Raw genomic sequence first — 14,792 nt, 5'->3', positions numbered from 1 at the left:
TGGCCATATCATTACACAAAGGATCTCCTAGAAGCTTTTGACCTTGTGATTGCTCAAGCTACAAACAAAAGATGTTAGTGATATATTTTTGTGCTTACCAGAACGAACACCAAAAGTACAATTATTGGGATTCAAGCGGAGTTTATACTTCAACGCTGGAAAAGCTTCAACAAATTCTCAACATGTCCCTCTTCATCAACTGATTTAACAATCATGTCGTCGACATAAACTTCAATCTCTTTATGCATCATATCATGAAAAAGAGTAGCCATTGCTCTTTGGTAAGTTGCTCCAACATTCTTTAAACCGAAAGGCATCACTCTATAACAGAATGTTCCCCAAGGTGTAATGAATGTGGTCTTATCCATATCTTTGGGTGCCATCTTGATCTGATTATATCCGGAAAACCCATCCATAAACGAAAAGACTTTGAATTTAGCAGTGTTGTCTACCAACATATCAATGTGTGGCAGAGGGAAATCATCTTCTATAATCGAAACACATGCGGACTTTTCCATCTTTCTTTGGCACATGCACAATATTGGCCACCCATTGTGGATACTCGGCGGTCACAAGGAAACCGACATCGATCTGCTTCTGCACTTCTTCTTTAATCTTCACTGCCATATTAGGATGCGTTCTTCTCAATTTCTGCTTGACTGGCGGGCACTCTGGCTTCAACGGAAATCTATGCTCCACTATCTTAGAATCCAAACCAGTCATGTCTTGATAGGACCAAGAAAACACATCTGAATACTCTCGAAGAAGATCAATCAACCCCTTCTTAACATCTGGACGCAGAGGAGACCCAATCTTGACTTCCTTCACATCATCCTCAGAACCCAAGTTTACTAGTTCAATTTGCTATTCGAATGGCTGAATGGATTTTCCTTCATGCTCAAGAAGACGAGACAATTCATCACTTACTTCTTCATCACTTTCCTCCTCGGCCTCAAATACAGGGAATTCAAAATTTGGAGAAGGAGAACGATCATTGTATTCAATGGGGTTAGAAACCAACCTGCATAATGATTTGATATTTTGATTTTAGAGAAGTGAATTTGTTACCAAATATTATGCAGATGGACGATTATATTATTTATTTATGTTTTTTGTGATTACCATTTTCAGAATAAAGTTAAAAGTAAAAACAAACATCATAGATGTGGATGAATAAAATTAATTTTATTGATGATCAAATTGAAATGCCCAACAATGTTTACTTCTCCCTTAGGCATAGGAGAAGGATTTTTGAAACAAATAAAAACAATTACTTAGATCAATGCAAAATAACAGGAATATCAACAGCAGTCCAATTGTCGCAAGCCTTTCCATGTGTCATACCCTAAATTTTACCCTGAGTTTTTCACTCGTATCAACATAGCATGAATCGATCCAGTTTGTCATGCATTTCATTAGTTAAAAAGAATTTATCAAGATTTTAGATAAAAAGTCAGAAGTTTTGGCATTTTATCTTATCTTAATAATCTTCATTCATCATATGTTGATTAAGAAGTCGAAAGACTTGATTTCTCGATCTCAGTGCATCATTCATTCAATTACATCTTGTTTCAGAGGTTCAGAAGGTGAGAATTAAGAGCGTTGTCGTTGTCTGAATATATGTATAGGTTTTGTTTGTGTTTGAGAATGAGAAGCAAATGGTCCAAGGGAGATTCATCTGCGTCTAATTGTCTGTTCGTATTTATTCAGTCAGTGAATCAGTGCATTCACTGGATGTTTGCATTTTATACTTGTCACAACGTGCATTTTGTTCCGCATAATGTTTAAAATATCAGCCATATAATTTTTTCGGATCTACAGACAGACCGATCAAATTGTTTCTCAACTGTACGTCGAATTAGCGGGCAAAAAAATTTCAAAATTAAGCTTTCGACATCAGTTTTATTGATCTATGATTCACGTAGTTTAACTTGGCGTGCTCGGTTTTTTTAATTTTTCGACTACTTTTTCGGTCGCATTTTAAGTCAGCTTGAGCCTTTTAATCGGACGATTTTTATCTCAAAATTTGATCCAAACTTGTATGTTTCCGAAAAGTTTATTTCGCGGCGGTCATTATAACGCATTCATTTTAATTTTTCAATCATTTTTTTCACCCGATTTCTCAATTCATTTTCATCCATTTTTTTTTGTTTTTTTTATCAAATTAATCTTAACAAATTTTAGATTTTTTTTATCTAGTTAAATTAATTTGTTTTGAGTCATTAAAATTATTTATTTGTGTCATTTTTTTTAATATGGTTTTTAAATATGTATATGTGTATGCTATTATTACTTTTAAAAATTGAGAGAAAATATCTCTTTTCCTCCATCACAAGGATTAAACACGTAAGTGCATCTCTCAACACATATCTCTCTCACGTTGAATTGGCAAATAGAACTGCTACATCTTTATATAAAAATAACACTTCTTCTTCTCCTTTGGACAAGACAATCTTTATTACCACAAAGGACAATTACAGTAAAACCAAAACTTCATCACAAACCTTAAAAAAAAAACTTCTCACAATTGGAACAACTAAGCATATATAGCATCATCAAGACACAACACAACCATTGCATTCCTTCAAGAGCAAACAACAACAAGCAAAGTTCAAGAATGTGAAAATAGAACAAAGAAGAAGAATAAAGTGTAAAACAGAATCTCCGATTGCATCCTTACAACTACAGCACGGAGAACCAGCATCACACCTATGAAACTGGCGACGACGCGGCTCCTATAACACCACATTCAGGAAATGTGCCGCCTATCCGGTTCGTTTTCTTCTTATTCACATTTTGCTTCATTCTACTTTTGCCTTTTACATTTGAATTAATATGCAAATTTGGTGTTGATTTTTGCGAGAGAAATTTTTATTTACCGGTATTGTTCATCACCTCTTGAAGAAGTATAAAAGCTCTTTAAATTTGATGTGTTTTCCGAAACCATGAGAGAAATGGCTATGTTGTTGTTTGTAATTTCCATGTAACTATATTCTTGTTTGATTCCATGCAGAGAGAGTGGTTCATACACTCCATGTTTTTTCTTTTAATCTCTAAAAAATAATAAGGAATAATGATGTGTGTTGGTTAGTAATGTGGGGAAATGGCTATTTCCAAAAGAATGAAGAAGTTGGTGTACGTGGACAACTTCTTTACCAATAAGTTACTTTCATTTTTAATTTTTTTAATTTTTTTAATTTTAACTTTCTCTTATTTTATTATTATTTATGTTATTTTGCTAAAAATTAGTTTCTTGGTTTTAGACTATTGGTCTACAATTAGGCCCAAGTTTTTTTAGCCTTTAGATTTAGAAATATTAAAATACGAAAACATTTTCATTTTTGATTTATTAGCCTTATTAAATTAAATAAATACCAAAAATAGGTCTTTCATCGAGTATGTTTTTTTCTTATTTAACTAAAAAATAAAAATACCGAATACAAAATAATACTTTTCAAAATCAAATTCAAATTGAATACAAAGTCAAGCCTTACCCCCGCCACATCCAAATTACTTTCATAAGTCAACTTGAGACACTTGATCCAACGTCAAGTCGTCCCCCTGTTTTTAAAGTCTTTTCACAATAAAAATGGAAGAAACTGATTAAGTTTAGACTTTCTCTGTTTTGAATGTTAGGATACTGCTGTAGAGCTCAATGTTCAAACATTCGTCTTCCATATTAACATACAGTAATTACCAGAATTGGGTCATTTCTCTTATAGAAGAAAAAGATTGATTGGGTATCGACCTTCTCTTTCCCGATTATTTGGACACTGCTGTAGAGCTCTCTGTCTGACTAATCGTCTTCCGTTAATGAACTTTGGCCTAATTTGCCACCCATTTCCATAACAAACTTTTGGATGAAAAGAGAGTGATTGGGCTTAGGCCTCTTCCTTTTCGGGCATTTGAGTACTGCAGTAGAGCTCCCTGCTTGGATGCCTGTCTCTGCTTAAAATCAACTCAAACTCATCAAACTTATTTTCCGCCCTCGTGCGACACCCGAAAACATTTTCAGAAAAGAGTATGCAACATCCATTTTGATGCGAAACAAACAAAGACTTCAGCCTCCAAGAGCGAGCAGCAAGTAAAGGTTTAATCGCTCAAATGTGATCCAAGCATCACTCTCTTTAAAAACAATCCATCCCGTAGTTCTCTTTGGGTAGAACTACGTATGCCTTGAGTTCTTCATAGCACCTGGAGATACGTAGGAGCAGGATTGCGAAATCTTGTCAGGCACATTAATATTAAAAACCCTAAGTCTTTCCTTTCTTTATTTTTCTTTCCTCACCCGATAAGTAGAAGATCACAAACGATATCACGCTAACACTCTAACACGAAACTAACTAGATGGGTCCCATCGAGTACGATGGATGTGAGGGGTGCTAATACCTTCCCCTTGCATAACCGACTCCCGAACCCGATTTGGTTGCGACGACCATTTCTTTTTGATTTTTATGGGTTTTATCGATATTTCCCATTTCCCTCTTTGGGAATAAATAAAGTTCGGTGGCGACTCTGTTTTGTTTATATTTCGAGCGTTCCTTACGCTCGGGTATTTTTCGCGCCGCGACACCATGCGTCACAAAATTGGTACAGTTTTCCTCTTCGTCATTTTCTAGCACGGAAACTAAGTGTTGTTCATTACCATGAATGATCCCTCCTCTATGGAAGCTAAGTTGCATATCCTCTGATCTAGCAGTTGATGAACCTTACTGAAAACCCAGACTGGTTATGTTCTTGTGGAGACTTCTATCACTCACCCCCACTGATCAACATTGCCTTCTTCAACAATCTTTCTTGCATCTTTCAATGAGGACATAGGTGCCCCAATTCTCTTTTCAACATCAATAAATAAGGATTGTAATGGAGTTCCAACCTCATCCTCAGCTTCAACGTAAGAGAAAGATAACAAGTGGCTAACCAACAACGCCTTTTCCCCGCCAACAATGACCAATTTCCCGTTCTTGACAAATTTGAGCTTTTGATGCAATGTGGAAGTAAGAGCTCCCGCCTCGTGGATCCATGGCCTTCCCAACAGACAACTGTAGGCCGGGTGGATATACATTACTTGAAAAGTAATTTGAAAGTCACTCGGACCTATCTTCATTGGAAGGTCCACTTCACCAATTACTGTTTTGCGCAAACCGTCGAATGCTTTGACGACTACACCGCTATACCTCATAGGCGCTCTTTGATATGACAACTTTGAAAGAAGATTGGATAAAGCAACATATTCAACGATGATCCAGTGTCAACAAGAAGATTGGATAAAGCGTCATATTTGTAATTCATGGAGATATGCAAAGCCAAGTTATGATGCCTACCCTCCTTAGGGAGTTCCTCATCACAAAAGTTGAGATTATGCAAGAAGTGATTTTAGCCACAATATGATCGAACTGATCCACCGTAACATCATGTTCTACGAACGCTTGCTCTAGAACTCTCTGCAATGCTTCTCTATGCGCTTCTGAATTCATAAGCAAAGACATTACTGAAATCTTTGAAGGGGTTTGGAGCAGCTGCTCCACCATATTAAACTCACTTTTCTTGATCAACCGAAGTACCTCATCATCATCATTAGTCTTCAAATTGCTGGATTCACCAGACTGACGCTTTGAAATGTTGATCAGATCTACTGCAGGCACTTCCACCTTCTTACCGATAGTTGAATCTTCCATATCTTTTGGGAATGCCGGCCCAAACACTCGACCACTGCAGGTCACCTTAGTAACATCAGCAATGCTTACGACAAAATTGGTCGTAGGTAATGGAACCTCTTGACCATCCTTCACCATGGTTGCATTATACTGATAAGGAAAAACCTTATCGGATGCGTACGGGACTGGATCTGCCAACCGTATAACTAACGGCGATACCAATCTTTGGCTGATATTATTACTATTGCTGCTATAATATTGAATCACCACTCTCTTGGGATTCTTAAACATAGGAACGATCACATTCATATCGTCATCAACCGCTGGATGTCTCTTCTCACAATCTCACAACCTCTTGGATTAACACTACAGATATCACAACCATCATGGTCATGCTCACATTCACTAGCCAAACAAATATCCTTGTGCATCGTCACCAAGGATCTCCTTATGAAACGAACATCGAACACTTCGAACTCCCTAGGGCAGCCGTCTACCATATTAACAGATGAATTTCCATGGGTTGGTAGTAGGTTAGCTTTCACGTTGGGTGCACGGTCCTCAAAGGACACCATTCCATTTTTCACTAGCTTCTGGACTTCATACTTAAGTGGATAGAAATTCTCAATGTCATGTCCGAGTGCTTCTTGATGAAAAGCACAACGGAGGTCAGGCTTGTACCACCATGGAAGTGGTTCAGGAATTTGTGGCGGATTCCTCGGTTGTAGCAGGTTCTTGAGAACCAATGATGGATAAAGTTCTGCATATGTCATAGGAATCGGGTCAAAAGAGACCTTCTTCCTCTTGAAAGTTTGTTGCTGATGATTGTAGGTATTTTTGTTGTTATAAGTGTTTGCTCGTTGCTGTGGTTGTTGCTGTTGACGATCTTGTTGTTGAATTGGTGTTGGTTGATTTGTTGAAAAACGGGAATTACTGAAGATACTTGATGATGGTGTTGACGGGGTGGTTAACTTCTTCTGATATGAGGCCTCCTCTGCCTCCCACTAATAATTGCGTTGGCTTCATTGTCTTTCTTCTTACTGAAATTGCTGTCGTATCTCTTGTTGGATGATACCTCCTCCTTTGACAACCATCCTTCTCAGACACCTTCTTCTAGCCTTATCCCCATATTTACCATTTCGGTAAAGTCACCGGGGGCACTGGTGATCATCCTCTCATAATAAAATGAGCTAAGGGTCTTCAAGAAAATTTTGGTCATCTCCTTTTCCTCTAAAGGAGGGGTGATCTGAGCAGCGAGTTCTCTCCACCTCTGCGCATACTCTTTAAACGTTTCCTTGTCCTTCTGAGCCAGTGATCTCAACTGATCTCGGTCCGAGCCATATCAACGTTGTACTTGTACTGCTTTACAAATGCTTCACCCAAATCGTTGAAAGTGCGGATGCTCGCACTATCCAACCCCATATACCATCTTAACGCAATGCCGGTTAGAATGTCTTGGAATGATAAATGGTGTCTTCCAAAGTTTTCAACTCCTTACCTCTCAAAGTTTTCAACTCCTTGCGCAGCTCAAGAAATTGATCTTTCATTTCATCCATTTTCTCATATACATCCGGGCCCTCAGATGGCTTGGAATGATAAATGGTGTCTTTCACACGAGGTAAAGTATGCACTACAGACGGTGGCACAGACATGACCAACCTAGATGCCGACATAGAAGCAAAAGTAGGCGCAAAGCCTTCAGGCACGAAGTTTGGCGGCATTACCCACAGAAATCCGGCAGACATGTTGGGCGCGAAGTGAGCAGCAGTTGCGGGAACAGTAGAGGTAGCCTTCTCTGAAATGACAATCCTATGAGGAGGAGGAGTTGCAGGCGTTGGAGAAGACTGACTCTGTGCAGCTAACATTGACTCCATCATGGAAGTCAGGCGGGCGATCTCCTCTTTCAAGTCTCTATTCTCTTGCTCAAGATGTTCCATGATTCTGGAGTGATTGGCGCGAGTATTGTATCGAAGAGTCAGCTTGCCTGAAGCACAGAAGAAACACCAATGAGACATCCGGTGAAAGGGAAACCTGTTTATGCAAATGATGCATGAAATGCAATGCTTGATTGTATTTATTTTTCAAGGAACTTACTATATTATTTGCGTATATATATATATATATATATATATATATATATATATATATATATATATATATATATATATATATATATATATATATATATATATATATATATATATATATATATATATATATATATATATATATATATATATATATATATATATATATATATATATATATATATATATATATATATATATATATATATATATATATATATATATAACAACAATTGCAATAATTTGATATGACCAAAAATCTCTTTTATTTATATAATTGGAAGGATTACACTGAGTACAATTTCAGAAACCAAATGAAAAATACAAGAGAAAAGGAGACTAGTCATCCTAAGGATACCTAACAACAATGTCAGAAGATCTAGCTGTAGGCGCGTACTTCCTTCGAATGCGTCGAATCTCGGTCTCAAAAGAAGCCTTCATCCGAGTCTTCTCGAGGACAAGCTGATCAACAATCTTCTTCCAAGCAACGGAAGGCTGAGGCATGCTAGAGGAAGATGAAACCTCCGACTCTCTCTGTCTCTTTGTCACTTGGTCTTCAAGTAGCTCAATAAGTGCATCTTTGTCCTTAGAATCAAGCTGTAACTCCTCATGCTTTTTTCTCAAAGCATGGAAACGCTCTTCCCACATATCTTTCTCTTGCTTCATCTTGGCGAGCACGTCTTCCAACTCCTCTACATCTTGGTTAGGGAGAGTTAATGGCTCAACCATAACCATATACATAGGTCTTTCACAAGGATAAGGCATCTTCAACTCCAAAGTTCTCTTCTTCACCCAAAGAGTGTAAGCTTCCAAAGCTACACAATTGCACGGACCAAGCTCGAATCTTCCTTTCCTATTCACCTTATGTCAAGCATGCACAATCTTCTGCTTCAAATGTTGGGGATCTTTACCCTCTTGATAGAAAAGACCTTCTAACAAAGTGTTATTAGGTTTGTCTCTCAAGGGGAACCCAAGTTGACGACGAGTCAAAGTAGGGTTGTAGTTAATTCCTCTTTGTGTACCAATGAGAGGTACATTAGAGAATTCACCACAACAATTAATAATCTCCAAACTTCTCAAAGAAGGATCATACCAAACTATATCATCATTAGTGAGAGACATAAGTCTTTGAGACCACCGTAGACATTGTTTGTTCTCCACAAAAGCAGGTGTCTGAGGCATGTGCGAAATAAACCACTTGTACAGAAGAGGAATGCAACAGACAATAGTTCCCCCACCCTTATAATTCCTTAGATGCAGAGAGAAGTACATATCACCCAACAAAGTAGGCACAATATTCCCAATCAAGAAAATTCTAATGGCGTTAACATCAACAAAACCGTCAATGTTAGGGAACAAAGGTAATCCATAGATGAGCAACACAAAGATAGCTTCAAAAGCATCCACACTACCGGCTTGAGCAAAGGCATTAGCTTCCTTGATGAGGAAATCAGATGGCAACTCAGACAATCCTTCTTTCTTCGCCCAATGAGCCTTTATCTCAGACTTCTTCAAGTGAAGAGCTTCAGCTATAAGATGAGATCTGGGAATCTCTTCCATACCACTAAATGATATTTTGCTAGAAACAGGTATTCCCAAGAGATGGGCATACTCCTCTAACATAGGCACAAGCTGATAATCCGGAAAAGTGAAGCAAAGGTAGAGAGGATCATAGAACTGCACCAATACACTCAAAAGTCCTTCAACCATATTAGCAGACAAGATAAATAGAAGCTTCCCATGACATTGATTGAAGTCTAAGGGATCTAATACAAAAGATGCTAGCTTCCTTAACTCTTTCAAGTCGGGACATTTGAAACTATACTTCTTGGTGTTCCTCATCCATAATCCATGGTCTGAAAATATTTGCCAATAACACCTCAGTTCCTTGAAATTTTCGTGTGATGAATGTTATAATGCGCATGAATGCATGAATGCAACAATCACAAATAAGGGATCACACACAAGGCAAATAAAGGTCAAGGGATTAATCAAGTCATTGTCAAAATCAATCATCCATTTTGGTGGATTATGGTTTTCACCCCTTCAACACCCAAGTTCCATTGATATTGACAAGACTTGATGGGATCAACCAAGAATCAAGGGTTTGTTGTGAGTCACGAACATGGAGTCTGGGTAATAACCATCCCAAAGGAGTGAACTAAGGATAAAAACCTGTAGATCATATTCTAAAAAGTTCCCAGAGTCTTAGTTCCATCTATCAGATATTACAAGTTAAGATGACTGACTCGTCGACCCATAATATTCTCAAGAGAAACTCGTCTGAGTGTAGTATCACGTAACAACTGTTATCAAGTATACACTTGAATAGTCTTTGTACTACACACTAAATAGGCCAAGAGGGGTTAAATGTTCTACGGTCCTTAGCTTATCGGACCCCAAATTAGAGATAGTAATGCCTAACCACAAATACTTGTGTGACACTTCCAAATCCAAAAGGGTGTCCACTGAGCAGATGGATCTCAAGCCAACTTGTTAAGGACTACTCCACACAAGTCGAACATGACTATACCATCCTCCTATCTTAATTACACTCAAGTTCGTGTTAGAACTTACCTCACCACTCAGAGATCACAAAGCACAACAAGTAGATTATATCACACAAACAAGTATACATACATCAATTATATACAATTACATACACACAAAAAAATAGGCTAAACCCACTGGAGACTACTCCCCAGAAGAGTCGCCACTTAATTTCTATAGCGGTAAATTCGTGATCATCAAGCTATGGATAAGTAAGACATCAATAAAACCAGAGTCGCCACCGCGCTTTTATTGTTTCCAAGGGAAAAGGGAAAAGTACGAACGAAACCCAAAAATAAGAAGTTTTCAAATCAAAACTAATAAAATGCCAGAGATTACAGGTAAGGGGGTTGGTTACACAGAGGGAAGGTGTTAGCACCCAAAGTGTCCTATGTACTTCTAGGGAGCCCTTTTTTGTGTGCATATGTATTTTGTACAAAATGATGTTTACAAACAAATAGAATGGGGGGGATGAGAAAAGAATTCATTAATTATATTTTTGTGTTTGACAAGACCTTCGGACTTGTGCCTACGTACCAACATAAAATGAGGGATCAAAACCTCGTAGTTCGTGGTATAAATTTCAAAGTGGATGCATTGCTTTTAATAAAATTTAAGTTTGAAAGGAAGAAAGGCCTAAAAATGGTTTGAATGAGTTAGTTCTTTTTGGCTTTTTGAAAGATTTAAGTCAAGTATAATTAAGCTTATTTACATGTTTGATTAAGAAAAGAAGTTTGAAATAAGGCCAAAGTTTCTAGTTTGCAATATGTCTAAGTTTAAAAAACAAGCACAAACAAAGAAGTTTTTTTTAAAAGGGAGGGAGAGATTTTGAAATTAAAGAAGTGGGAAGGAGATGAAGAGACTAATCCTAAGCACAAAATTAAAAGTTAAGAGTTGAAAATATCTGATCAATGGGCTGCAATCCAATAGACAAGAATGTCATATAGAAACCCAAATTCCCTCATACGTTTAGAATCAAGCAACAAACAATGCACAATATAACAACTTGAAGAGCAAGGCATCAAATAAAGATAGCCACATCCAAACTTAGCAACCCCATGATCTTCTTCAAATTTCCCCATGTAGCAGATGAATTCCACAAGTCACAGGTTCAAAATAACAACTTCACAATGATTATGTTGGAGATGAACTCAAATGGATCTTCAATGATGTATCGGATGAATTCTCAAATTACAAGTACTTGGTTTCATAAAAGTTGACATTGGCCAAGTCCTTTGCATAGGGAGTGTTGCCTAAATTCTAAGTCTAATTGTCTCAGATTAAACCAACAGTCCACACAAGATATTTTTTAGGGTTTTTGTTCTTATTATGTACATTAATGGTCAAAGGCCACACAAACCAAACACAATATTCACAATCACAATATATCATAAAATATGGTCCAAATGGACAAATTGAAAATGGCATTAACATAAACAATTAGGATGGTATGAATAATGGCAAATGAATAAGACTTAAAAAATAAAGTGCATTAAAGTAAATGACTTAAAATTAAATGTTAGTTGTTAATGAGTTAGAAGTTAGTATTGCTTTTGCTTTTGCTTTTTTATTTTAAGTCATTCTTTGGAGAATACTCAACCCACTTATCACAAGCATGGATCCTTGAACAAATACATCTTCCAAAGGAAGGAAAAAAGGCCAAGTTTCCACACAATACCATGAAAGAGGGGAGACTTACAATCTCACTAACTAGAATATTATGCCTTTTGTGTCAAAAATTTAGCACTATGTTAAGCAATCGTAATTGGACTTATGTAGAAGTCACAACTATTTGAGACCGGGTAATAGAATTTTCGTGTTAATGCATGTTAGAGACATAGTATAATGGACTATGCTTATGAAACATACCACAAACAAAAAGAATATGCAAAAGAGGTGGCCTAATCTCATCCATACTTATGTTGATTTTGCAATCAACTAGCCTTAGGATATACAAATATCATACGTCAAATGAAATGGATGCATAAAGAAGGGGAATTAGATGAAGAGGGAAGGGAATGGATCAAAACACAAATTGGACAAAGGAGGACTTTTACCAAATTAAAATCATTCATTCATTTTGGGAGATGAAATGTACATTCCATCAATCCCCTAAATCCAATTATCTTAACCTAGCAAAGTCAAATCAACCTTGACCAAGACCCAACAACACAAGTCAAACTTCCAAAGACCATTAAAATGGCTCTACACAATTATTTGGCATTTATTCTAATTAAAAATACTAAAAATAACGCATTAAATTAAATAAGGTTTGTCAAATTCCTAAAACCTCATCAAAACACTAAAGAAATGGCCATGAGATTTATCATAGGTCAAACAAGATCAAAGGACCTTGGAGAAATTGTTTCATGATTTTTGGAAACTTAAAAGTATTTTTAAATAATTAAAAATATTCACAAAATCAATTGAATCATGAAAAATATCAATAATGATCCAAAAAATAATTTTAATTCAAAATATGAAAGAGGATTTAATTTAATTTTTTTTTGGTGAAACTCTCATATTTTTTGGATCAATATTAAAATTAATATGAATTAATGAAAATCAAAGGAATAAAATAAAAATCAGAAAATACAAAAAAACGTGGACCACTTGATCTCCCTCATTAATTGAGGTGGCAGATCAAGTGGCCACAAGTGCGCTTTCCACCATGGACTTAAGTTAATGCGCTGCATGTATGGTAATCAAAACCAAAGCGTGAGATTAAAACATTTTGAATTGATCATGTGGCTCAGAAACTGTCCAACACATCATCGACGCTAAACCTCCGGTCACCTTCTCAGGCGAACCTCACCAGACTGGTTCAGTCATCACCATCACATAAATGAAAAAGGAGGACATGATCTGAAAGAAAAATGGGCGTAGGGCATGAATCTGACCTCAATTTTAACTCTCAAAATATATAGAAAGATATGAGGAGTTGAATTTTGAGGTGTGTCAACTGAATTGCTTCGATTTGACCTTAAAGAAACTCAATCTTCTTGCTTACATTGGTAGGACTTTAGACAACCAAAGATCCAAGAGAATTTATGAGAATTGAGTAAGAATCAAAGAGAAGAAAAATTCTGGAAAATACCTTCAATGCTGTGCAGAACTTGCTCTTGCTTGCTTCGATTCTTGTTTGGTCTTGCTCCAATGACTTGCAGAAGTGGATTAGGAATGGATAGAATCTTTGGATCCTGGAGTTTTTAAATCTCTAAATAGTAAGATTCAAACTCAATTTTCAAGTGAAAAGTATCAGTTTTTCCTTTGAATTATGAGGGTTTGAAGAGAGGGGGAAAAGCTGACGCGCAAGGATCCTTTCAAATGAGCTCAGAGGGCTTGTATTTATAGCATTTGGAAGTGTTAATTGCACACTTCAAGTTTCTTCCAAATTTGACAATGTCATGCACATGCTTGCATGGGCATTTACATGCCCATGAAGATCCAATTAGGTCCAAATACATCTGAAATGAGATTGAAATGAAGCTTGAATGGCAAGGCAATGTGAAATGGTCATTTGCACTTTTGATTTTTCCACTTGATGCAGGCCTGTTAAAACCATGGCATCTCTAGCAAACCTTGTCCAAAATGAATTAAAGAGGACTCTTTGGAAAGATTATCAAGAGGAACAATTCTTATGTTGAACACTTTTCCATTTAGAACTCGTATCAAGGAGAATTTTTAGGTGGAAGTTTAGAAATTTCAACATGTTGAAATTTTTTCTAAGTGTCAAGTCATATACCTCAATGTTACACCTTGCTAAACTTTTTATGGGAGCTCAAAATAAGAAAAGTGTCTTCATAAAAGTTGAATATCTTTCAAAGACCTTAAAAATGGTCACCAATTTGACTTATTTGGATTTATAATGAGAGAGTTACGCATTTTTGAAGTTGAGGAAAATCACTTGTTCAATGGTATTGGTCCAAAATGACCTATAATGTATCCTCATATCACATGCTCATAAAAGTTGATTTAGCTTTCACTCCAAACATAAAAGTTGAAGTAGACATCTTGAATATGATTTTGAAACTTGGAAATGTTTCATCTCATAAAAATTGAGCAAGTTATGGCATTGGGAAGTTGACTTTCAAATTAGGGTTTAAACAAAATGACCTATAATGTATCAACATAGAAAATGACATTACAAGAAAAATTAGCTCTAGACTTCAACATGAGAGTTGTTTAGAATGTCATTTATAATAACTTTTCTCTTGGTATCATTTTCATATGATGAAAATTGTAGGAGATAGGGTCTAGGGAGACCCAATTTTGATCAGATGAATTCATCTAGCCAACCACCATCAACCAACTTGGTAACTTTCAATTCTATTGACTTTTTAGGCTCATGGTAGATCATATATGAATAATATGATGAATTTTGAAGTGTCCCTTGAGAAATTTGATCAGTTGGTGAGGTAGCTTGTTGAAGAAGTTACTCAGGATACCCAGACAGACTAGGGTTTCCAAAGCAAACCACCTCCAAACTCCTGAAGAA

This window comes from Lathyrus oleraceus, chromosome 5 (genome assembly GCF_024323335.1).
Source record: "Lathyrus oleraceus cultivar Zhongwan6 chromosome 5, CAAS_Psat_ZW6_1.0, whole genome shotgun sequence".
Lineage (NCBI taxonomy): Eukaryota > Viridiplantae > Streptophyta > Magnoliopsida > Fabales > Fabaceae > Lathyrus > Lathyrus oleraceus.
Note: the sequence above shows the minus strand (reverse complement) of the source record.